Consider the following 26,978-nt stretch of genomic DNA (forward strand, 5'->3'; position numbering starts at 1 on the left):
GTTGTTTATTATAACTCTCTTAGAGAATATGGCTTTGCATGTCAAATTTTTGTTGTGATATACTTAACTTCTAATGGCATATGCTGGCATATTGTGCCGTATATAATACAAGCTTAAAGCAGACAGCTAAATCCCAGTACGCTCCAAGGTGAGTCTCCTACCTGCACTCAAGCTTTGCAGCTAGATTTGGTCTTCACTTGATCTTGAATTATTTGCGATGAGATGTCTAGCGAAGGACACACATCTCCTGAAATGGATATGCAGCCCATGCCTCAGCCACAAACAGCCCTCACTAAACTGATGTCTGCTGCTTTCCTCTTTTAAGGAAACCTGTAATTTTCTTCCACAGTAAGCCTAATGCCTTTGACAGACACGGAACAAAGCAAGGAACAATTAAAGTTATTTGTTTATATAGGTGGCTGTACATGGTCACTTAACAGATTGTGTCACATCGGGACAAAGCAGGCTTCCCACGTTCCAGTTTGGTACATATTATAAGGGTTGGAAGAAGTGGATCTGAATCCACATTCCTTAAGAGAAATGTTTCTTTCTCTAGCAGGGTGGATTACGTAGCTTTCATCACCTGACATCTTTTCTCTGAAAGGCTGTAAAATACAACGAGAATTTTCCAAATCTACCAGTAATGCTATTTGAAAGATTTAAATGTTAAATATTTGTTTTGAAGATTTAGTTTAAAGATAGGTGTTCTGGCTAAACTGAAACTTTGTTGGTTTTCTGGTTTGTTTTTTTTTTTAACAGAATGACTCAAATGGTTAGTCAGAGAATGAGTAGAGAATATTTGGCAACTGCAGTCTGGCAAGCCCGTCTTGATTTGGTCGGGTAAACAAACAATACAGCTACTAGGGAAGGAGAGAACCTGCCCAGATCTTGGCCTGATCTATATATTACTATCAAAAGAGAGACTTGGCTGTGGAAATTAATCAAGTTTCTTTTCCCCTGAGATCAAAGAGGTTACTCAGAGGAAGCAAGGGGAATGTAAGGATTCGGCTGTGTCACATTTTCTCTCTAATTTAGCCGTCTAGGGAGCCTCCCACGTTTTACAGAAGTGGAAACATCTAGTTTCATTTTATCTTTCTCAGGCTGCAGCAGCTTTCTTCTTCAGAACCCAGGGTCTCTCTATGTTTACTTTTGGTGTTTGTCCCTTTAATTCTCCTACAGTTTCACAAGTGCTTCTGGGGTATTTTTAAATTTTAGCTTATAATCACATTTTTCTAAAAGGCACCATCTGGTCCCTGACATGGTTTAAAATAACAATCCAGCCAGCACGAAGCCAGCAGCGAGACTTCACACCTTTCACAACCCAGTATGAGAGTTTCCCCACCTATATTTCTCCACAAACACTGTCACCATTGGGTCCCATTCCCCTCCAGATAGGTCTCGCAGAAAGCAGGGCCTCGTCGCTCTTGCTTTCCATCCCTTTCATCTTGAACATAGTCATTTTATGGAAACAAAATGGATGCATCAAAGAAGCTTACAGCCAGGACTGTGGAAGATCTGCTGTAAACTGCTCGGTCAGAGAATTTGGAGTTGGAGCTCACGATCGTATTTAAGCTGCCCTCTGGTGCTTATTGCTTCTGCAGTGCATGCCTTCATCGCATCCCCTGGTGCCTTGGAGACCCCTGCAATATCCAGGCAGCAGGTGGATTCAAGCACTGAAAAAATTCCTTAAGAAATAAAAAAGTGGCTCAGTTCTGTGGGTGTCTTATTTTAAGCAGGACTTTAACATGCTATGTTATCATTGCTATGCTGGGTGGGAAGGTTTTCTTGCTTTTGGTTTTTGTGAGTCACTTATAGAACTAGCTTATTTTACCTTCTTGCTGCGTGCAACAGCGCTGTCTGTCATGGTGCTTTCCCAGTAGCCACAAATCAAAGCATGCCACTAAATCGTGTGATTGTGCCACTGTCACCCTCGGCATGGCTGAGGCTCAGCCTGGCCTTTCTCTTCTGCCTGTTGGAGGACCTGAGGTTGTCGGTGCTGAGGTAGCAGAGAGAGTAAATACGAATATATCCTGTCCTATTTGTGGCCAGTAATTTTGGAAGGACCAAAACCATTCCTGGAGAGCAAAGCAGGCTAATGTGATGAATGGGAAAGGACCACGGGGTGGCTCAGGGATTTCTCTGCAGGTTGTCTGTCCGGTGGAATATTCTCTCTTTTTTTGTTTTCCTTTTAACTAAAGGCCGAGCTGGACAATTATTTCCCTACAAGCTGCTCTGTGACTGGATCACACTCCCGTCCCCGCCACGCTTCCCTGGTGCCGGCGGCGCGGGTGGTTAATATTAGCTGCGCAGCTGATTGTCCCGGTTGGTGCCCTGCGACAGGTGCGGGACGGACGCCGCGCTGGAATCCCGCCCGGACCGAGGCCGGCGCTGGCACCGGCGTTCCCATTATATCAGGAAGGGCCGTGTCCCATCGCTGCGATGTCCCGGCCCCCCGGGGTTGGCCCCAGCTGTCTGCGGGACGTGGAGTGGGGCAGCGGGTGCCCAGGGAGGCTGCTGCAGGGAGAAGCAAACCGTGACTCCTCTGGAGCGGAAAAACGGGAAGCTCCTGGATTGGGACTACTCCTGCTGTGTGGATGGGGTAAGGAGAAGGTCTCAGCAGAGCTCCGGGCTGACGGTTTTGTGGCGCTACTCTTAGAGGAGGGAAACACACACAAACAATTACTAAAAATCAAGTATCAGCACCGTGAAATTAGCAGATCTGGGTTGTGTTTGCTCATCTGTTGGCCGTGCTTTCTTTACAGCACAGCACTTTGGGTTTGCATTAATTTTAATCGGCGTTCTCTAATTTTAGAATGCTCCTGTGCAAAGTTACTTTCAATTCCAGTGGTGATTAGATGGTGATGACGTGTTTTAATAATAAACATGGGAGAGATATAGAAAAAGAAATCAAATGTGCTGACTGCACTTGTGGGGAGGGGAGAAGCGTGGTTGCTCTGCTCTAAAAGTATGTGATCTGCCTGCCCAGGGGTAATATCTTACGGTCTCCCATCTTTGTTCTTTTTTTTTTTTTTTTTAACCGTAATAGCTTTTGGTAAAAACAACAAAATGTCTAGGTGGTGTTTACTTAGCATAGAGGAAAAGGGAGCCGAAAGGCTCCTAATGCTTCACACGTTCATTTCTAGTGTCCTGTGCCCTCTATGTGACCCCCTCTCGGTGGAGCGTGTGAGGAGAGGCAGGGCTGTCAGGCAGATCAGCAGAGACCCGTGTGCCGCAGTGTGACTTCTGCTGAGCAGCGTGTGCGTGTGCCTGCGTGGTGCCAATGTGCAGGCTCACGGGTGGAGCGAGGCAGGTTTGCTTAGGGAGTCGAGCAGGCTCTGTCTGCAGCGTGACAGTCTGCCATGTGCTGGAAGACAGATACTGCTGCTGCATCCAAAACAAAGAAAAAAAAAAAAACAAAATAATTAAAAAAAAGATAAGAGGCTCATCTCTGTAATTCAGTGTTTTCTGTTACCGAGGGCAGAAGGTCAGCCTCAGCAGTGCTCCTGGAGAGTCAGATTGATGCAAAGAGCAGTGAAATCAGTGGGCATCCTTGCCTTGACTGTGGTAGGCTGTGGGTCAGCGCCGTCCTCACTATTTCCAACTATGGGTAGCGGTGAAACAGTTTTGGGGGAGTTGTGGAATAAATAAGTGCTATCTGGGCCAAACAATACAACATGGAACTGATGAGGGAGGTCCCATTTCACAAGTGTCAGGTGTCTCCAGGAGCAGTCTAGGTCTAAATTTTTTCCGGAAGAGGTTTTTGGTTGAAGCCATTAATATTTGGACATGGTCTTGGCAAAAAAGATAGAAAATGCCTTTTCTCAGTGCTACATGTGACAATTGCATGTGTGGTCGTGCCTCAAAGTGCACCAGGGGCTCTTTGCTGCAGGAATCGTAATATCCTGGGGGGGTTGCGAAATCCTTTCCGGGCCGGTACCTCTGACTGAGGACACTGTGCTACTGTAATACTATTACTGTCCTGCTGCTCCTAACCTCTCCACAGCCAGCACTGCGCTGGGGACTTGACGTGGTTCGTTGGCAATGAGGACACTATGTAAACTATGATAATCCCATACATCTCTTAATGCCCTGACTCATGCTTCCAGCCAAACCTTTCTTCAGCTCCTTCTCTACTTCCCACCATGCACCCACCCTGGTTTCTATTCCTCTTATTTTGATATGTGAAGCTGAATTTGCTGCACCTCAAACCAGTGCTTCAGCCATGCCCAGGCAGGAGCTCCCATGCAGAGACGGGCCAGTGCTGAAGGCCCAGAGTTTTACTGAAGGGAGACGTGCTGAGGCACGGGGAAAAGGCATGACCATCTCCCTTTTAAAGTCATTTATTTGTGACTTAAAAAGTGCCTCTCTAAGCAGCTCATAGAGAAGCCATTTGCAAACTTGATGCCAGTTTTTAAATACAAGATGAAAGTAGATTTCACTGCCGCTGAACTCAGCAGCTAAGAGTCCCTCAGGAGAGAAGCAGTGATTTGTGTCCCTGAAGAGCTAGGTCTGTCGCCTTGCGGAGGATCTTGTGTCCAGGTAGGAAAGCATCAATGAGCGTGTGGATCTCCAGCAGTGCTGGAGACAGGATAGCATGTTAATATAAAGCTTTGTTTATTTATTTAACCATTATGAGAAATGTTTAGAGTTACAAAAGGTTGAGAAGAATAAAATGTTTCTCAGAGTTTGTACACAAATGACTGATCTTGCATAGGAGTTAGAGAGCGTATCCAAATAAGTTTTGCAATTGACCTTTCGTAACCAAGCAGGTCACGCAGGCATTGCTGTATCTGCACAATTCTTTTTTTTTAAACTAAAATTATGTATCAGTTTCATAAGAAACTGACATTATGGGTTTATGGGCTCCTGCATTACATTATGTAGCACATCATACTCATAACTTAGCTTCCATCATTCTAGTAATTTCTCAGGCATTTAGCTTGTAATGTCACTGCAACATATGAGAAAATCCAGTTCCATTTCTAAGCAGAATGGGAATCCACGCTGTTACTGTAAACATGTTACCTGGTCAGAAGGATTTTAATTTGGTGTTAAGGAAATAGAAGAATATACTCTAATGATGTACGCATCTAGCTAGTGAGGAAGACAATCCCCTTTGCTTCTTCAACTTATATTGCCTTTCCCTATGGCCTAGGACTATAAATACATGTATGCATTTAAGAATATGATTTCTATAACATACAAAACATGGGCTAGCTACTCATAAAATCGATGCTGTTTGGATTCTGACACCACTGCTGGTGAAGCTGGTGATAACCAAGCATGCGAGCAAGGTATCCCTCAGTCGTCTATTGACAATCCTGCACTTCTGTGAATTCGTGAAGAACACTTCTTTCCCTCTCTGGCACAGAAAATCTGATGGTGGCCTGCTCCCTCCTCACCAAAGTCTAGAAACAAAGAGCAAGGGAGAAAGGCTGTTTGGCAGAGAGACTGGGAATAGAAGACTGGGACAGATTTTCTACCAGATGCTCCCCAGAGCGAAGGCAATTTCCAGATAAGTTTGTTAATAGCTACAGTTGTGTATTGTTTACAAACTCTCACCTCCCCAAAACCAAAAGAGGGGGGAGAAATTATTTGAAACACGGAAAAAGAATGCATGAACAGTCTTACCAGAGGCTGTAGAGGTACTTGAGGGCTACATGACCCATCCTTTGGGGAGGTTTGAGGTGGATGTACCCACGTGGAGCTGAGTCTGTTGCTGTCCAGGTGCCTTCTGTTCCTGCCTCACTTGTTATTGACAAACTTCACTGGCAAACTAGGGTAATGTTAACACGTTCTCACTGTAAGTGATTATGTTTAGATGTCTTTGCCTTGAATTTAGAGCTGCCTTAGATCTATCTATTTAATGCTGGGTTTCCCCTGTTGCTTTCCTGGCAAGTTCAGCCATCTGTCCCTTGCTGCTACAATGGCAACTGCACCTTTGCATACGCTCCCACCTCTTCCCTGCAGTGATTAAGAAAGGTTAGGTAAAAATCTGTGTATCCCAGTCTTCAGGCTAAAGGTGTCCATATGTGTGTGGGGAGGGGAGGGCGGGAAGGCAACGCGATTATTCACAGGGATGGAAACCTCCATCCGTTTCTTCTAAAAGGAAAGAGGTGAGGTGTTCACAAAACTGGCAGGTTGGCATCTCCTATATTAAGGGGTGGTTGGTAGGGAAGGCTCATAAAGAAGGTGCCCCATTGAACCCTTAGCAACATGTTGGCAGCTCCAGGCAGGCCAAGTGGTCATGGAAGAGTGAGGAAATGGGAAACAGCAGCAGCCCAGGCCCCTGGTGTCCGCACTGGTGGATCCTTGTGCAGTGCAAAGGCCCAGAGCGGGAGCAGGGTAGGTGACTACTCGTGATGGATGATGTTGAGGCCTCAGAGAGAAATGATATAATAAATGGTTGGTCTGACACAGTAGGAAATGTTTGCGTAGAAGTGACGGGTAATAAATAAGATCATGTTGCTATAGATCCTCCAGGCAGTGCTGGAGCAAAAATACTTTCTGATTTTCTTTCTCTAAGGAAAAAAGGTAGGGAGGCAGGGACTCTTATTTGTAATAGCCAGGCATGAATAAAACTGTGTTTGCTGCATACAATCGCTGTAATCTAAGGCTGATCCAGATCCAAGTCAAGTACTGCTGCAGCTGTAGGTTCTCAGTTGTCATAGCTAAGCTTACAAAACATCTTCCCTTGCGGCTTGTCTAATGTCACTGTCTGGAGCTGAGGGCCCACTGTTGTATCCATGGTTAAAACACCGTCTTTTCTTGCACTTGTTATCAGGGCTGCCATGAAGATGGGGACAGTCAGCCAGTTTGCCCCAGGCACTGACTCATTATATATGATACATGCTAATACATAGACGGCCATAGACTCAACTTCTGCCCTGGAGTTTCCAAGTGTTCCTGTTTATAATTTTTTACAGTATTTTACTCCCCCCCCCCCCCCTCCCATTTTTGTATGGATTTTTCTCTTCTCTCTTGCTCATTTTTATTTGAATACCAGAAAACAGACCTCTATTGCTACTGCTGCAGTGGTCAACTTGGTAAGCTCTCCATGCTAGTTTTGCTGGGTAGATAAGTATTACCTGAATGCAGTGTTACAAAATTAATTAAGACTTTGGTTAAGAAATCTATTAATTGATTTAGCAATCTGGAAGGGATTGTTCCAGAAACAGGTTAGCATCTCTTGTTTTTAAAAAAAAAAAAAACAACAAAAAAGGAGTGGGGAGAATACACTGGCTATATTTTTAATGTTCTGAGGTAGCTTCAGAAGCCTTACCCCCCGAAATCAGTGAAACAGTGTCACCTCCTTTTACTTTCCTTATAAACACGTAAGGAATGCATAAGAAATTCCATACTGAAAACCTTTTTTTCACTATGTGTCTAAGGGTTAGTGGGCAGCCAGGGAATGAGAGTACTAAAATTATCTGCCTAGCCTCAACGTTTAAGGTCTTGTACAATGCATTTCAGAATGCTTTCTGTGGGATTTCTTTTCTTTGTGTTTCTTCCCCCTCGAGAACCCCACTCCGTGTAATGGAAGCTATCCAGCTGTCCACATTCAAAGGGCAACTATCCAGGAAAAAACCCCTAAAACCCACCACCACCCCGCAAGAAAAAAAAAAAAAAAACAAACCAAAACCAAATCTTTTATACAATCAAGCTCTAGTTTCCAAAGATTCCAGTGCTAAAACTTTGATTTTTTGTGAGCCACTGGTAATTAAGATGGATGGTGTTTAGTGAATAAGGGAGGGGCCAGAAGAGCATTTAATGTCCCCTCCCAGATGGGGTGCTGGTGTCTACAGTGGGACTACTGGGACTGTCCAAGGGAGTTACTGTTTGTTCATAACATCAGCAGTGAAGTTAAATTGTATAGTATACTTATAATTTTAGAAGCTTTGTCATTTCAATGCCTTCTTGTGCACCTGATTGCATATCTCCCATTTTCTTATCCATGATAAGGGTTTCTGGGACTTAGGACTTGGCAGGGAGGGAGGATTATTTTGGAATAGGCATGTAGTGACCTACGATTTGACTTACAATATTAGGCAATGCCCCAACAGTTGCTATATAGACCTACTGAGTACCAGCACTTGGAAAGTGAGGTCTGCAAAACAAAACAAAGCATTTTTTCCTGATCGTGTCCCATAACTATGGTAGTTCAGTGTGACGGGGTAGATTCTTGCTATTTTCTGTGCTCCTGCAGTACACTATGCCTAAACTAACTGGATTTTAGGATTACTTGCTGTTCAGTACATCTCTGGCATCACAGGATTATAATGCAGGACTCTGACCATGGGAGTATACAATATTGAATCCTGCAATATAGTTTCCATAGTATTGCATTACCTTCCCTCCTCATTAATCCGTTGTTCCCTAAACCCTGTATTTTTAATGATCAAATAATTGTTCTATTACAGAAAACCCGAATAGGGCTAAATCTATTTGGTAAGCAAGACTACCAGGTTTCACATAGAAGAAAAAATGGGGGTGGAGGAAATGGGTGGGGGGAGTAGATAATTATATGCAACATATATTGGTTCCAGCATCATATTTATCTTAATTATAAGAATCTGTTGGAGAGATAAAGTTTCCCTAGAAGACAGCTAACTGGTAGCGGTGGGGTTATCTGGTTTGCTACCGTTCTTTTTATTTGTAGATTTTATATGCTTTACAGAGTGGTTGTGAATATGGTTATCCCCACTTTACAGATGAGGGATCCAATTTTGTGAAGATCAGAGAAGAAGTTAGAGGGGAGCACCACGTCTGCTGCCACCCATGCTTTGACCTTTCCAAGTCCTCTTTGACTTTCCAAAGCACATTTTTACAGCCACCCATAACACTGCTCCCCATTGCAGGCTCCAAGCGGTGCCACACGTATCTGGGGGTTGAATTTCGGCCCTACTGCTCTCCTTTTGCTGACAGCGCAGTAATGAGCTGAAACAACAACACGCTGTTCCCAGGGCTGCGTGGACACTGCTAATGCCAATGAATAAGTAAAGCTTATTTGTCGTGACAAGGTGATACTTGTACATTATGCCAGATCTTATCCTGTTAAAAAAGAAAATCTCTACTGATTCTCATTTCACTAAGGAAAAAAAAATACTGAGGAGGAAAAAATCAATATGTTCAAACTGGGAACGTATGTTTATCAGGTTTCTGAGAGAGACTGGAGGTTAAATACAAAGCCTCAAATAACAATTAAGTTTGAGGAATTTTGCCTTGAAATTAAAATCCTTTGCCTTTTCACACTTCTAGACACTGGGGGCATGAGAGCGGTGTCAAGCCAATAAACTGGGGAAGGGCAGGGAGCTGAGCTGGTAGTTACCCCTGAACTGTTTGTCAAGCCTTCAACAACACCCTGAATTTAAAGGCCCATTGGTTGTGCAAGAAGAAGACTTATGGAAGGGCAAGAGCAAGAGCGGCTGCTTTGGTTGGAACTGGTTATTTGTGGTGGTGATGTTGGCAGGAGACAACACCAAGTTTCAAGGCCCAGTTTGCTGAGATGACTGAACCAGACATGAAGACCACCATCGTTGGCTTCAGCGTGGCCCAGGCAATACAACCGTAGTCCCAGTTTCCTTTGGTAAGCCAGACTGCCAAAAGGTGGGAAGTGTAACTGAGATGGTTTTTAGAGAAGCGTGTAAGCTTGTACTAGAAGAAATCAGTCAGGAAAACTCAGGCTCCCTCTGTGGAGGTTTGAGCTGTTTGGTTACAGGAGAGGAGGTCTTGGTGTGGACCCTCTTTCTCTTTGCTGACCTGGGGGATAAACACAGGACCCAAGAAATTGCAACATTTCAACCGTGTGCCATTAGAGCCTGAACTGAAATCCCAGGATCATATAGCATATTTGGATTATTAGTATTTCTGTTACTATTTTTACTTCTGTAGCAGTATTTCTGTCAGGGGGTCCATATGCTTGACAATTTGCAGAAGAGGTTGGTATGTCTGTTTTACAGGATGGGGAAACTGGGAGGGCTCCTGCTGGTCACCGAGGCAGCCTGCTTTAAGTCTTGCTCTGACGACTCCTCGTAAAACCTTCTTCTGCATTGCAAGGAGGCTTCAATGAGCATCACAGCTGAGATGGGGATGGTTTTAGGTGGCGGGTTATGGGACAAAGTCTTCCAGCCAGTGCTTTCATGAGCAACGCTAGCCAAAGTAGACATCCCCTTGTCTGGCCCCTGGAAAGGGAGATAAATCAGTCTTAAATGAGCAATTTTATTGACAAATAACTCAGTCTGTGATGTGTGAAAGATCTGGTGCTTTTCACTGAGTGAAAACTGATCTGTGCTGTAGTAGCCTGATGATTCACCACACAGAAAAAATCAGAAGTCAGAAAAATGCCTTGTGACAACTGGTCAAATGTGCAGCACAGGGCTGATCCCATTGGTGTCCAGGGTGTTCCCCTCCAGGCCATCAACTAGGGTCAGAGGCATCTCTACACTGCTCAGATTTGGAGCCATCAGCTCCACAGTTCATCCCAAATTTTCTGTTTGTTATGCAAGGTGAGGAGGTGGAAGACTATGTGTTCATCTAGCTTGGGATCCTGGGGAACAGCAGGGACGCTGGGAAAGAAATAGGACATAATTACAAAAAACTCCCTTCCGCGCTACAGCTCCTCACCTTCAGGCATTGAGAGGTTTAGGAGGGGCTTCCTGAATGGTGTGGCATCCCAACCATCCTGTTGGTTAGATATGTCCCTCGTGAATTTGTCTAGTCCCCTTTTAGGCTTATTTTATACTTTTTGGCCTGTGCAGCATCCTCTGTCTGTGAGTCACAACTTAATTACACCTTGTGCAAATAGGTTCAATGCCGCACTGGAACTGGCAATTAGTACTTGCAGTGGCGATGCAAAGAGACATTTTCCATGTGAAAGGTACTTTTCATCAGCGCTACCCCATGAGGGGAGCTGCCTGTTGAAGCTTGCAGGAGATAACGGTTTCGGGGGGGAAGGGGATGGTGCCAGCCATCACGTCGCTGATGAGCAAGAGGAGATAGTTAGGTACTGTCAGCGTGGTGCCGCACACCTCGTGCTACCTGGCACTGGAACAATTAAAAAAAGCCACGTTGCTTGCTGAACCCCAACTGCTTATTTGGTTCGCTGTGGCCATGGAAACACCTGACCTATTTACACCTTCAGCGGAGCGAGTGGCGGTTGGCGGAAGGGTGGTGGGAACAGGGGGAATGCTTTGCATTTGGATTTTGGAGACTTTTAATTAAGATGATGTACGTGAATGAGTGTGCACGTGTGCTTGTGAGGGAGAGTCAGAGGAACACGGCCCGAGCAGGCCAGGGGTTCCTGCCTCAGCTCAGCTGCAGCATCGGGTGCTCCTTGAGCAAACACGATTTGCCCGGAGCCTGTGTTTTGCATATGTAAAATAACATTTACCTTCTCGCCCACCATTTCCAAAGGTTTGTCCATGGCTTTCTCAGGCCTTATGGGAATTCATTCTCCTGTCATTTCGACGGCAAACTACTTTGCCCTCTCTCTGCAGTGTTCAGCCCTAAAAGGCTCCCGTACATGGGAATCGGCTTGCCCTACCCAGGAAGGAATGGAGAGGAGTCTCATTCTGCACAAGGGTTGCCCATGCACCTTACAAACTTCATCTGCTCCTTGCCCACCTCTCAGTACAGCCAGTAAGATGGGAAAGAGCAACATAAAGTCATTTGGCCACATCAAACGGAGCAGGAGATTTCACTTAATTGCAGCTGGGGTTTTTACTTAGGCTTGCAGATTCCTGTGACAGGATAACACCGTGTAAGTTGGTGGAGCATGGGGACAGCAGATGTCAGGCTGAGCTTCCAAATTCTGTTCTTCTGAGGGCAACGTATTAGTATAAATGGGCAAATTAGGTTTTAGAATAGCAGTTACCTGAAATGGAGCCCTAGCTAAAAGAAGAGGAGATCTGCTGGAGAGGGGAAGATACTAAACTCTGGCCGTAAAGAACTCTGCAGATACAAGATAATCACGGTGCATATTAAGAATGAAAGGAACTCCAAGACTTTAAAGATCTGTTGGGAAATCTTGAGGAAGAAAGGATGTTCGCATTTGATATTAGTGAGAGAGAGTCTTTAATATCTCCAAAGCATCTGATTAATAACCATAGCATCAGAGCTCAGGAATGCAAATTTCATAGCTCTTTAAGATGAAAGCTCCCCCTCTGCACACTTTTTTAAATTTTGTGTTGGTTTTTTTGGGGTTTTTTTTTTTTTTTGATTGCATGTTTCAAAACCATTCATGTTCTGGCAGGTAACAGGTTTTTTTCATCCTGAAAGTAAGGGTTGACTGAGGAACAAACTGTGCAAATTCTGTTCTCAAACACCAAAATTAGAGAGAAAATACCATCTGTCTCCTCTCCAGCCTACTCTCCCTGGTCCCAGTAATGCCTTCTAGTGGAAAAACAGTCGTGAAGCTACTAACACGACGTATCAATACACCAGAATGCAATGGTTTGTGTTTGTGGTGGGACTGCTTTCTCCCCAGAGGAGGGAGGTGGAAACCATGTTCCCGGCTGGATGGGGAAGACGTTCACGCTGCCCTGTGCTGCTGGGTCCCTGCCTGGGCTTGGTGGAACTCTTCCATGGGAAAGGGCTTTCAGGTGGCATTCCTGAGAGCTTTCTTCTCGCCCTGCTACAGCAATCAAATTGACGGAGCTTTGACAGCAGCTGTGACTCATTTCAGGAAGAAATCCACTTGAGTGCTCATTATCACTTCAGCATCATTTACATTTTTCCCAGTCAGGGTGAATATTTTGTCGTGACAGGGTACAGGCTGTTTCCTTTGCCCTGGGAAGCCCGCACAAACAGACTTTCTACCTGGAAGCTCCTGCCAGAAGCTTTGCAGCTGGCTGTCTTTTGTTTCTGACTACTTCTTTTTCCTCCTTCGTGTCCTTAATGGCTGTCTGGGTTTTGGAGACCAGTTACACAACGCTGTTTTTTCCCTCCTCCAGCATCGCTGAGCAAATTTCAAGGCCACAGAGGAGGGGGAGGAGAGACTGATGTGCTGAGCCACCTTTGCCCATCCACTTGTGACTGGGGTATAATAGGTACAGTTGATTTGAGACTGCCAAGAGTTTGCTGCCAAATTGAATTTTTCATAAACTGATTATTGCAAAGTGCTCTTGGCAGAGGAATCTTTAACACCTTTCTAACAAGCTCAGCTCAGCCCAGATAGTAAGAGGGACACTGTAACACTAATCTCCTTCTGGATCCTTGGCCAGGATTTTGGATTTACCAAGAAACTGTTTCCACCCCTATTCCCTGACCCATGAGTAAACCTACTTAAGGTTTTTTTCACAGCTATTATTGGTGCAGGCATAGGAAGACTTCTTCTCTGCTGGTGTGAAGCAGCCCACCTCCATTGATTTCATTGCCCTCAGTTACTTTAGTACTGTGGGGGTGATCATGTGACTCAGAGACAGTCGATAAAGTTGATGGTAATCTGCCCTCAATAACTTAGTGTTTTCCTCCAAAGAGAGCTACGTAGCCAGGGAAAGGGGCTGGCTGAACTACTCAAACAATTTATATGGCAATTTCTGCCTTGAGTTTTCTGCTCGCAAAATACTCATCCAAAAAGTTTGGGGTTTATAAGGCGTTCAGTCTTCATTTTGTGTCAGTGGGTTATAAAATAGGTAGGTATATTTGGTTCCTCAGGATGCAGCGTTGTCCCTGTCACCTGATGACTGTCACCTGACAAGCAGAGAGAGACCGCTTCCAAGGAAGGAGGACAGCCCCCTACCTACAGGCGAGTAGCCTTCCTCATTCAGAGACACGTGCTAAGTGGACAGAGTCCCCAGAATGTACTTAACTTGCATGAGCGTTCAGCAAAGGAAAAACAGAAAACAGATTGCAGTTAAAGCAAAGCTGCTATTTGCAATTAGCCCAAATCATGCTTAGAGCTCAAAAAAATACACACCAAGAGTATTATTTTGGACAAACTGCATCCCTTCAATTTATCTATTGGAGGCCGTGCCCACTCGGACACTGTGGAGGGCCTGCTTTGCGGTGGTGCCTTGATGTGAACTCCAGCCGGATAGTCCGGGGGGTGGGCAGGGATCCCACAGCGCGCACACATCTGCTTGGCAAACCTGGCAGAACAGATGCTGGGTGTATGCGATGCTGTAAAAAAATAACAATTCATCATTTTATACCCCCCACCCCTCAGATCACCTTTCTAGCAGGTGCTCCTAGCTTCAAATAAATAGTACCTTAGCAGTAGCAACAGGGGGAGAGCATGTCCTTATTTATTATTCTATTTGCTTTGCCTTTCCTTAATATTTATACCATTAAAATATGGCAGGGCTTCACACATGCCGGTGACATAGATGCAGCAGAAAGCCCACGCTACTCCAAAGGGGAGACATTTATGGAAGCGCCAAGGAGCAGAACAAAGGCACAACGTGCCGCTGGGTCTGCCACCAGCAAGCGCTTGTGAGGAATAATCTGTACAGTGTACGGGACACACGCGGACAATGCGGTCACAATTTAAAAAGATGCCATCTGTTTAGGAAATCTGAATGTTTTTGATCTGCCTCTGAAACTAAAAAAGAAGTAGGAGTACTGGGGCTTTGATTCTCTTTGGTGGTGCAAATAAGCAAGACGTTTCCAAATGTCCGGGCAGATCCTCTTCTGCTCGGGAGAGCTCCTCGTGGAGCAGGCAGGGGAACTCTTCTCACATGTACAAGAATTATGAATTAATTAAGGCGATGTTGAGATTTATAATTCAAATGTTTCCACTATAATTTTTCACAAAGGTTGAATAACTTGAAAATTTTTGTGGACCAAAAATCTACGAAAACTAGGGGAAAAAAGCAACCTGCTTGAGGGTCAAGTCAGGGATTCTTTTTGTTTTCATTTTACTCCAGGAAAACTTCTTTTTGCTGTCCATTAGCATCCATTTTGAAATGAAAAGTAGTTTCGATTTGAAAAATGAACGCTTCTAATTAAAAGTGAATTTCAGCGAGATATTTTAAATGATGTGGGATGTTCACTGAAAATGACCTAAAACCAATGCCAAATCTTCTCAAAAAATGCTTCAGCAAGTGCTTTTAGCCAGCTCTTCTCAGCACATGGACATTTTCTATAGCAGTAAGAGTTCTGGTGTTAAAACAGAAAGCACTTATCATGAAAAAGTGTCATTTCAGTCAGATAATTCATAAATATTAAGGATAGTTGCTTGACATGATAAATGATGTTGAAAATCACTATGTGGGAGAACAGGAAAAATGGCATCTGGGAATGTGCTGTCATTAGTGGCCAAAGACTTTGGCAAAAAAAAATAATTATGTATTTGTTGTTTTAACAAGAAGATCTATGTATTATTCTTTTTTTTAACATTTCAGACATTGAATAATATGCCAGTAATGAAGAGTTTTTAACAAACAAGAAAGCTAGACTAATTAACCATAAATGTTTTTCTGTCATTCCAGGGGCTAAAATATCAGCAAAGATGGGTGAATGTAGGTTTCCACTACTGGGGGATGGGAAATTAAAAAAAAAAAAAAAAAAAAGGCAAGCAGTGTAGGGTTTTTTTTACAAAAACGTGAAAAAAAATTCATTTTATTCTGGAAAAAAGTGTTGGACTTTTTTTCTGTTTTTCTCTTATAATCAACTAAGGAGGAGAGGGAGAGAGAAGCTGCAGTGGCAAAGTTTGACAGCTTCATTAAAAAAAAATAATAAAAAACCCTCTTTCATTTCTTCAAAATATCTAAACTACTCCTAAACAGCAGTATACGAAGGTGGCCCAGAATAACCAAACCTTCTGTTGCTTCTTTGCAAAAACACTTGTATCTGCAGTGTAGCTTTAGAGGGATGCGTCTGTTCACCCGCTTCTGAATCGGGAGTCTCTTTCTTTTGGTGAGAGCTGGGCGAGGAAGATTATGGCACGTTTCACTTCTTGTCGTACCGCCCTCCTAACCTTTGTGTGCGTATATACAAAAAATGCATTTTGAATTGACCTCCAGAAGGAGGGTGACTTTTAAGACACCCATGTCAGGATCTGTCCTGCCTGGTACCTACATGCCGTGCCGTTCTCACATGGAAGGAGAGGGTAACATCAAGGACTAAGATGCTCTTTCTCTTCATCCACAGACCTCCTTACAATGAGTGCACTGCTGGAGCAGAGGAAAACAGATTTGTGAAAGGGAGTGCAGCTGCAGTGGTTTCCATAACGTATTTTTCATTTTCACTGCTTTCTCCCAGCCTCCTCCCTGTCCCCTCACCATCCCCAGGAGGACTGCGGACACGGTGCCTGTCCAGAGTCACCCGGGCACAGGTCACATGGAGCAGGGACCATAACATTTTGGGTTTCCCCACTCTGCCTCCAGTAGGTCCAGGAGAGAAGAAAGGGGGATTTGGTTCTTCAGGTTCATTCTGGTCTTTTCGCCTTTGTTAACACAGATAGCAGATTTGGGGGGGCGGGGCGGGGGGGGGGAAAGCTCCATATTTGTTTCAGAGAAAAAAGCTGAAGTGTTGTTTTCATTCTGAACTGGGAACAAAAATGCTCTTGACTTTCTCAAGGCACAGAATTCTAAAAATTCACTTAACGTCCTATTTTACTGGCTTTTCAGTTCTGAATTTCTTTTCTGTATTCTCCTCTGGTACGTCAATAGCACACAGCGCTGGTTTTCGTCTTTCATTTGGTCTTTTTTGCAATAGCTGAAATACTTAATCAATTCTTTTTTTAAACCTTAAGAGCAGCTGTTACTTGGTGTTGACTAGCACATCTTAACATTGCTTGTAGATCACAGAGTTTCTTTTTTACATTATAGCTGAAAGTGGTTTCCACTTAGCTTAATATTTTCTATAGGTATCTATTCAGATACCATTCATTTGGATTTATAGAAAAAAATGAAGCAGGCTCTCTATTTTAATTTGTATGGCATTATTCTGTTAGACCATATAATCCAGCATCAAACATTTCTTTAGACACACGCCTTGCCTAGTTTCATTCAAAGCATTCCTCTGCTTGGAGGCATCAGGCAGATCCCTTGGGCAATTTGTTTCCAGTCGAGAGATATTAATGTTTCTGTGTGATAAAGTGTTGGTTTTTTCTTCAGTTTCATCTTTCTGTGGCATTAAAATTGTAAACGCAACAAGTGTTGATGAACGAGGTGCTGGCAGAGCCAAACGGCAAACCCACACCAGTGAAAGCAGGGACATGATGTAGAGAAAAGAGTCATCTTTTGATCCATTAATATATACTTGGTGTGTACGTACAGGTTGCTGCACAGTGCAGTCTCATTTACTAGCTGGCTATATGACAAATGTGGTGCCTGTGTCATCTCTGACCTGTGCCTATGGAAAATGAGCTTTTAAAGCCATGATCTTTTATATATATACTGCCCAGTTTGCTGCCGGAGGATGTTGCATATATGTGTGGTAACGTCACCCGGTAAACAAATAGGTTTTGCAGTTTGGCCAGCATCATTAGTTAATTAGACCCTGGCTGTTTAGGCACCTGGAACAAGCAGGGGGAATTTAAATTCTTCTGATAAAAGGATTTATTTATAATGAGTCTCGCCACATAATGAGTTCCAACTGGGGGAGACTGACCATTAGCGGATGACTCACAGCATTACCGTAAAGATCAGAGTCACACATTCAATTTTATCAGGCTTACATACGCTCAGTGAGAGCACAGATTCTAGAAACAAATCTTTTGGCTCCAGTTTTTCCACCATGTTAGATTTGATACAGTCCTCCTATGCCTGAAAGTAAACAGGCAGGACACAGCAGACTATTTATTTTATTTCATTTTTTTATTGCTCTTCCTCTCTACAGTTTCAAGAGGAAAAGAAGCTGAGTTTTTAATATTGCGAGAAGGCTCAGCCCTTTTCAGCTGGGAGATGTCAGAAGCAGCTGCAGACCTAAATGAAAGGAGCTCATCTCTGAAAATTTGCTATGCTGTAATAAATGCAGGGTTCCGCTGGTGAGCTGCTGATGGCCCTTTAATGTCTTTATACTTTAGCAGTACTCAGAGGCACTGCAGTTCCTCCCCGTCCCTCCCCAGCAGCTCCTTTCCCCCTCCCTGCCCACCCAGGCTCAGGATTTCATCGTGTGAAGGCGAGAGTTCACCACAACATTCAAGGGCTACGCTGAGTTTGAAGAAAAGGGCCGTGCCTGCTTTTATCATCCAGCCAGCAGCTTCCCTTCAGCTCAGATTGATGTTCTCCTTTACTGGCATATTTGCTTTAAACATTTGGCTGCCTGAGTCACGTTCGTATACTGCGCGTTGTTGGTATGCAACATGGGGGTTGTTATCTATTTATTTTATTTAAGTAGCATATGCTATGCAAGGAAGAATACATTTTCGCCGTATCCTTGTGACGTATTTTCCCAATTAGAGGTACGCAGCACGTTAGGATGAAACCCAAGAACTACCTTCCAGCCTCCGGGTCTCTGCTCTTTTTGCGCTAATCTGTGAGCATCGGCATCTGTCAGTCTGGAAACTGGCACAGTGTTAAGAGCATGACAGATTCTCAAAAAACACATTTACAGCTGGGGAGGTGAGGATAGCGTATGCAGAGCTTGGTAAAAGGATCTCAGAGTTTGACGGAGGCTCTGGGAAACTGTCTTGATGTAGTGTAACCTGCAGTTTAGAAACCTTATAAAGCCTTTTCTCCCTAAAGTTTTAGAGATGTTGAGTCTAGTCATGTTGTAATTCATCATCGGGTACATGAAGCATAGTATTGTGGACTGGTGGGGGAGACCCCAAGGAAAGGGGGGGAACCATGCATGACTGATGGCCACCAGAATGCTGCCTGGAGCAGCACTGAGTAACGTGGAAGAGCCTGGGCTACCAGAAACATGTAATGGGCAAGAAAATCACTGAGAGGCAAATGGGCATATGCAGACAGATGATAAAACCACAGGATAGTTTGGATTATTTGGAGATTATCACAGTTGAAAGGCAAGAGTACTGTTCACTACTGGGTAGCAATGGGACTAAACACAGCATAAAACCCAAAATCTCTCCGACAGAGGAGGAAAGAGATCAGTTGTTGGGATCCTTCTCAGCCTAGCATCATGCAGGGACGTTTCTATGCATCGATGAAAATGTGGTTAGAAAAAGAAACGTATGTGGTTTATGAGACTGTAACACTTGGAGCCCTGCAGGAGGCACTGAAGCTGGCAGGGCTCTGGTCATGAGCTGTCACCATATTCGCTAAAGCTCATTGGTTAAAGGCAACCATCGCAGCTGTTGTTTGGAGAAGCCATGGTTTCAGGGACAGCAAAGGATATGATACCAAAAGCAACTGTAGATTTACAGCAATGTCCATTGGTTGACCTGACTCAAGAGGGCATGAGTGATAACGTGTATGGTGAGGAGGACTCCCACAAGAAGTCCTGCAGGCTACAATAAAAAGGAAGCATCAGATGACCCGATGGTGATAAAATCCATTTCCCTAAGGCAAGTAATGCTCCGGTAACCTCTGACCCTGCAAGTCAGACCATACCTACGTGTGATACCAAGCAACAACCACTGACGAAAGAGGTAGTCTCTGGAGTTTGGAGGAAAGGACGTAAGTGGTGGGAAGACTCTGAAGCCCTCAGCACAAGAAGGACATGGACCTGTTGGAGCGGGTCCAGAGGAGGGCCAGGAAGATGATCGGAGGGCTGGAGCACCTCGCCTATGAAGACAGGCTGAGAGAGTTGGGGTTGTTCAGCCTGGAGAGGAGCTCCAGGGAGACCTTATAGCGGCCTTCCAGTACCTGAAGGGGGCCTATAAGAAAGCTGGGGAGGGGCTGTTTGCAAGGGCATGTAGCGATAGGACGAGGGACAATGGTTTTAAACTAGAGCAGGGTAGGGTTAGATTAGACATTAGGAAGATGTTCTTTACAATGAGGGCGGTGAGACACTGGAACAGGTTGCCCAGAGTGGTGGTGGAGGCCCCATCCCTGGAGACATTCAAGGCCAGGCTTGATGAGGCTCTGAGCAACCTGATCTAGTTGAAGAAGTCCCTGCTCACTGCAGGGGGGTTGGACTAGGTGACCTTTAAAGGTCCCTTCCAACCCAACACTTTCTATGATTCTAAGACTGCCCACATCCCCCTAGTCAGCAGGCGTAAGGCAGTCTCTACCTCATGGAAAAAGATCTGGTGAAAAGCTCATTTTATTTTGCAAGCTCGGAGTCCTCACCTGAGCCTACCCAGCACTCAACTGGCAGGTGTAGTGCTATAAAGAAAAGAATCGGCAATCATCACTATAATGGAACTTCAGTTTTTCCATAGCTTGGAATATTGCAGTAAAATACCACCAGAAAGTGAGTTGCTCTGACTGACATGATAAGTATTAACGTTTGGGAAATCATTTTCTGTCTTAAATTTCCCTCACATTTTTTATTTCAGATGCTGTTTTTACATCAGTTTGAATTTTTCAGACATAAATGGTTCCTTATATAAGATTTTAGCTGTCCATTTTGTTCTGAAGTTGCTCGTTTGTTCTTCTATTGTAGGAAACCTGTTTGTAGCTAGGATATGCCAAGAAAATAAAATGGTTCTTTTGCTCCTTTTTCCCAGCATGCTACCCAGCTGTCCCAAAATCTCATTGCTCTTTAATACTGAACACTTCAAGGCAGAGAGAGATAAATAGAAAGAGACTGAAAGTACCTTTATATGGGGCAGTTTGCCATTTGGCACAAGCCTCTGTCTGAGTCAGTGTTTAATTGTGTTTGCTGATCATAGTTCTGGCCTGGATATTTTAAAATAGATGTTATCTATTAAAAAAAAAAAAAGAAAAGAAAAGAAAAGGGGGAAACCAGAGGAAAATTCACACTGTAAGGTGCCTGAATGCTTTTAAAATTTTATTTTTCCTTTTAAAATTTTATTTTTCCCTTTTAAAATAAAAAGCCTGAGAAATTGGAAACATCCACATTATTTTAAATGCAAGTAGAGACTTTGGAGTGCCAGTTTACCAAGTATGTGCAAAATCCAGATGTAATTCATCCTTGATGTTGCAGCCGGGATGAATTTATTCCAAGGTCTATACAGAAATCTTTAACTCCCTGGTTTGACAAAGACTGGCAAACAGCGAGGTTGCATTAGATGTGCCAAGCACTGTAGGCTGTGGTTACGCTTTGCCTAAAGTGCCCTCAGTGACCTCGTGGTTGTCAAGTATTTTCTATGGTATTGTACGCATGAGAAGCCAACATAGTTCATTCAGCCTAAAATAGCATACCCATTAGCTAATGGTGACAAGTTTTGGGTTGGGGTTGTTTGGGTTTTTTTCTGTTTGTTTCGGGTTTTTCTGTACTTCCTAAGCCTGTGATCCTGCAATGTGAAATTCCCCTGCTAACCATGTTGTGAGGACGGGGTCTGTGTCTGTAAATTGGAAGCTGAGCTACAGGAAAAAGAAATCTTTCTGTGGTCTCTTTTTCTATATAGCTTATTAAAGGAGTAATGCAGCGTTACTCAGGCTGGATGGAAAGCAGCCTGCGAGCGAAGAACCGCAGTGGAGAGCAGGAGAAGATGGAGTGCAGGCTTGGAGGATGATGCTCCCACCTCCGCACTGCCTGGAGAGCCGGCACAACTCTCGCAAAAATTTGGCAGGCGAAACGCAGCTCCCAGCAGCCTGAAGTTTCTTACTGGAACGTTTTGTCCGCTCCCCCGTCGGGGGTCCCATCCAGGTGTATCGCACTGGAGTAGAACAAGAATCCAGCTCTTTGCGGCTAAAGTCTTTCCAGGTGCAGGTGGCAAACTCCGCGTTTGGCTCCTCATGCTCCACCTTCCCCAGAGCAACTTGCAGCAGCTGCAGCAACAATGCCAAAGAAATAATAACAGTTTAAAAAAAAAAAAAAAGCTATCCTTTTGCCATAGCTTGTTTTCTTTTAGCTTTAATGATGATTGTAAAGAAAAAAAAAAAGAAAAAAAGAAAAAAAGAAAATGCCCCCCAAAACCCACCCCAACCACGACTGGGAATTTGGCGTGGAGTTTGGTATGTTTGTGGGCAGGGAGGGGGGCAGAACATCAGGCTCCGTGTCATGTGCAGGGGTTTGACAGGACAGCTTTTCCCTCTGAGAGCGATTCCCAGCTTTGTTTTCTTATTTCCAAACTTAGTCTCCAAAGGAAGTATGAGAAATAGATCATGTATAAAACACCCAGGTGGAGTGTCGCTGGTTTAGGTCTTTCATCCTTAAATTGACAAGAACGTTGTGAGTTTCATAAAACCTGAAGGATACATCTGTGTTCCTCGGGCGGCGCAATAATAAAATCAGCAAAGGCTGATGCTACTGCGCGGATACATCGCTCACAATAAACATTTGAAAGGCATTACATCTCCACGGTAAATGAGGCTGTCAAAGGAGGCCACTTTCAACAAATCATACTAAATTATGGCATGTGAAAAGTATTGCAGATTAGCTACTCTAGTTCATTCAGTGCTTAATGGCCGGTCTTGAATGGCAGGCAAGGAGAGGGAAGCTGGTGGTATTCAGCGATGTATTAGCTATGTAAATACAGGGGAGATGTCGTGAACCCGATTCTTCTGCCGCCTGCCCTGCACCTTTGGAAATGTAAGGGAGCTTCAGCGCGTCTCCAAGGAGGTTGGCAGCCAGTGCTGGAGCCACTCGCGGCGGCTGCGGCAGGTTGTGCCGCTCACTGTGCTCCCTCTGTGCGGAGACATGTTGAGCACTTTCCTTTTCCCCCATCTCACTGAAGCCGTTCAGGCTGAAAATGTGTTTTGCTCTTTGTGTATCAGTGCGACAACCAGCATAAATGAAAACCTCAATAGAAATGAATTATTAGTATTTATAGCGCCCCTGGCAAACTCTGCCTTTTTAAAGGAAGTGCCAATAATTAGTTATGGTGTTTTAATTAAAGCGAGCAATCTGTAATTAACAAAGGGATGCTGTATTTTATATCCTATTTTTATTATTTTTATTAATCAGCAGTACTTCACAGATGTTATATTTTCAGTTACTTGTAATGCTCTTTTGCATATTTTTTCCGCTTCAAGGTGGAATAATTGGTTTTAAGACACAGTCAGCCTGAGGGGGAGACCCTGTTCGGGTCATATTGGTAGTTGTGGCAGTGTTGTACAAGTTACTTTGGATGCTCCTGAAAAAGCAGTAAATTTCAGTTCTTGTTCTTTAAGGTTTGATGTTTGCTTCTCCTATGGTGCAAGTCACCTGCTGAACATAAAGCACATAGAAACTTAGTTTGCTATCCAATTTCTACTCATGTAAGTGGTCATTTCTATTAACTGAGTGTTTAGAGCCCATTGGGCAATAATTAGTCTGACCAAAATCTCTCCTGTGTAATTGTTCTTTTTATTTCTTTTCTGATAAAAAAATCACCTACAATTTAGTTTTGTAACACAGATGAACTCAGGTATTCCTCACGCTGGCAAGTAGTATATCCCAAACGACCACTTTGAACGTGAAATACATTTTGTTCTGGTAAATGGTTGTTCCTCATGTGGTTTTATATTAGGCTGGAGAGCTGAAATTGGTATTAAAACCTGGTAAGGACCTAGTGATGATACCTGAGCAACTTTGAAAGAGCCTGTGTTTCTCTGTATTCTGCTTTGGAGACGTATGTATTCAATTGCTAGTGTCTAGCTCAAAATGACCATGCACATTAATTTCATACAAGATGTGCCTTCATCCATGTGTGTGTACTTTAGAGACAGCAGGAGACACAGTCTTGAGGATTGTATGCGCCTTAAATGGGTTGCTTTGCTGCAAAAGCTGGCAGAAAAATTCCTGAACCACTTCACACTGTTGGCATTAGCAGTTAACACCCTTCCTGTATACGACAGGGCATGTGATAGAGGTGTATGGCCACCTAAGCTCACTGTGAAAAGCAGAGTAAAATAGTTCAGAGCTGTCAGCGCTACAAGATTTATATTCGTTCTGTGCTGTTATGTCCTGCACGCACTGCGCAACCTCTAAGCTGATGGCCCCCGGATTTTAATTTTCAGGCTAAGTCCCTCGACACTTTTGCAGTCCTCACAGCTTTGGTGGTAGAGCCGTTTCTGCAAAGTGTAGCCTGATGGAGAGGTTGTAGCTGCAGATTTAGTCTGAATGTTAATGGGATGTGGAACGGATATAGATGGGAAGGGTGAGGAAGATATTTTCTTTCCAACCAGAGATGCCTCTAGCCAGGTGAAATTGGTGTGATCCCACCAGTCTTCTGCTTAAAAGGCTCCTGCTAGGGCTGGCAGAAACAGTGACGTGGCCTTTGCCTTGGAGTGAGAGGCACACACGCATGCACTCTGTATCCATCCAGGCTTCCCAGTGGGGGCCAAAAAGCCTTTAGCTTTTTTCTCCTCTCTCTCCCTCCTCTTCTGCCTTTCCTCCCTCCCACAACTCTGCATCTGGATGTTATTGCTGTTGTTTGTTTTGAAATCATTTGGGAAACTTTTAAAACAAAAAAGAGGTTAGCATACCCCTGTTTTGCCTCAGCCGTAATTTCCTTATTTATCCTTAAAGATATCTTTTGAAAGAGTAGCCAGGATTTAGGATGCCCACACCGACTATAAGCTGAACCTTCTTAGATCTCCTAGTCACCTTCCCTCCTACCTCCCCTCCTACCAAGTGATTCGAAATAAGAGGGACCTTCCTTGAGGGGAGTGCTTACCTGTGCTTAATTAGAGATTTAACTGTAGCCTTAAATGCTTTCCCAAATAGGAGTCATCAAGTGAATCACAGCCTTGAAAATCCCTGGCAGGGAAACGTTTGTTCTGAGGCTTCCAGATGGTTAACCATGCCCTTGTTTTGAGCTTCACAGAAGAGTGCATGAAAAGGCTCACAGCTAGAAATACTAGCGCTTGCGTTTATTTATTTATTTTATTTTGGCTATACTCTTGTACACGCCAGGTTCATGATTCTCTCAAAATGAGAGTTAGTGAATGCTGGCATTTACTAAAAAGGAAATGCTTTGTTGTGTCAATGTGTCTGTAAACCTATGCAGATTTTTAGGGTAGAGGAGAGAAGGTCCTGGAGGTCCCTCTTACTTATTGCTGCTGAAGGGAAGAATGGAAAAGTAGAGGGAAGAGAGCAACAGATAGAAAGAAAAAAAAAAAAAAAAGAAAGAATTAAGAAGCTAATAACGGCGAAAGCTCACTGCCCGGCCTATGTTTCTTGCTGTGTTTGAATGATTTTTCTTTGTAGACAGCTTTGCATGGCACTATTTTTAGAATCTCTTTAATAATTGAGCTGTAGCGATTGTGCTCAGCAGTTAGAACAGGCAGGGAAAATAGCATCTCAAAGAAACTGTGCACCAGGGTAATAATTTAAATCAAACCGCATTATACTGCGCTCCCCTTTCCCCTCTCCCCCGGAAAGGTGAAATGCTGCAGAACACTGAACACAGGGGGAAAATGAAAATTGGGCAAGTTTACAGCATGTAATAAAATCCATCAAGAGGGTCCATGTTTTAGAGGTGGAGCACAGGAAGAGGAGATCTGGTCAGCTGTTAATGAATTACCGTCACTGGGTGGTTTATGAGGGGAGCGCCTCAACTTCCCACCACTAGCAGTGAATTAGGAGAGAGCAGCCCTGCCTCTACCTTGCAACGAGGGAAATTGTCGCAGAGGAAAAACGTTTGTCAAATGTCAAACACGCCGAAACAAGCCCAAAGCGGCAGTCCAGTGAAATACAGGAAGCTCCAGTGGTGCGGTTGCTGTTTGATGTGTTTGGCTGTGGCCTGGCTGTACACCCAAGCCCACGGCAGTCACCGGCACGGAGCTGGGTGTCCCCTCTGGTCCCACCAGCTGTGCCATACAGGCAGGTTTGCCCATACCGATTGCAACATACTGTCCCTAACATCCCTCCGCATAAGCAGCAAACTTGGGGCTTTCACAGGAAAACTGCTGAGGTGTGGACAGTAAATCCAGAATAAACAAATCACTGTCTAACATGTCTTCAAAATACAGGGACAGCAGCTACTATGGTAATTTGTAGATTAATACCACAGTGTTTTGATTTCTAGTGAACTCTATCCATGATAATACTATTATTTAAACCACAGTTTGATTATATTTTTATTTTTCATTATATTGTGATAATGTTTTTATTACTGATATGGCCAAATCTGATGGCATGATTAAGTCGTTTTTAAGGATTTCAGGCATTTACTTTGCAGTTCCAAGTTGGTTGTCTTGTCTTACATTGACATGCTTCATTACTATACAGACAGAAAATACTTTGAAACAGAAAAAGAATATAAAGTATTATGATTTGCATTAAGTGGTGGCTGGCTGTAAAGATATAAAAATAGGAAATTTCAGTTATCGTCTCACAATGTAGTGTTACAACACAGAAATTAGAATCTATTTCTGAATAAAACTGTGGGAACTTGTAACAAATTCAGATTTTCGAAAAAGAAAATTTTACAAGCTCCTTTTCTCTAGAATTTTCTTTTAACGTAAAACTCTCTCTTGAGCAGACTGAAACAAAGATACTGAGAATTTTTTATCAACCAAAGAGTCTGAGTGTTGACCTGGTCTGTTCAGGAAGCCTGAGAACTGGGTATAAGCTTGAAAATGCACAATAGTCCACCGGATTTTGGGAGCAGGACCTTTAAAGGTGATGACTATAAAGAAGCTTTACTTGTCTCTTAGGAAGTTTGATTTTCCTATCAGCACATGGAAGATTCCTCTCAGCATTCCTCTATTCAAACTTATTGCAGTTACTCGAATTTCATTCTTTTAATATTTGAACTCAGATTCTTCTCTAATGACACCTTCTTCTTCCACTTCTTTTTTCGTATAAAATAATAATATTGACATTGTGATATGAGAAATATCCCTAAGATAAGAAGTTGATGTCAAAGTTGATGGCTTCCCTTCAAGTTTCAACAACTTGGCTGTCAGAGTGAAAAGGTTCTTTTTCAAAAACAATTTTAATAGCCTAAGTCATAAAGGTCCACTAAAAGTATTAGAAATATAATTATATGGCATTAGTCTTCTCTCCTGTTCTGACCTAATTTGGAGAGGAGTCCTTTCTTTGAAATTCAAGAAGAATATTAAAATTAATTA

The 26,978-nt window shown here is 43.6% G+C and overlaps 1 protein-coding gene across 1 annotated transcript in view; it reads left to right on the top strand.

Moving 5' to 3' along the window:
* Window positions 1-2,435: 2,435 nt before the first annotated feature.
* The window catches only part of ARPP21 (cAMP regulated phosphoprotein 21), a 200,086-nt gene continuing 175,543 nt past the window's right edge, over window positions 2,436-26,978 (top strand). Inside the window, exon 1 of the mRNA XM_063325464.1 lies at window positions 2,436-2,599. The gene's annotated coding sequence lies outside the window, so the exon portion shown is untranslated. The remainder of the gene's footprint in view (window positions 2,600-26,978) is intronic.

The sequence above is a fragment of the Chroicocephalus ridibundus genome, chromosome 2, assembly GCF_963924245.1.
Source record: "Chroicocephalus ridibundus chromosome 2, bChrRid1.1, whole genome shotgun sequence".
In the NCBI taxonomy this organism is placed as follows: Eukaryota; Metazoa; Chordata; class Aves; order Charadriiformes; family Laridae; genus Chroicocephalus; species Chroicocephalus ridibundus.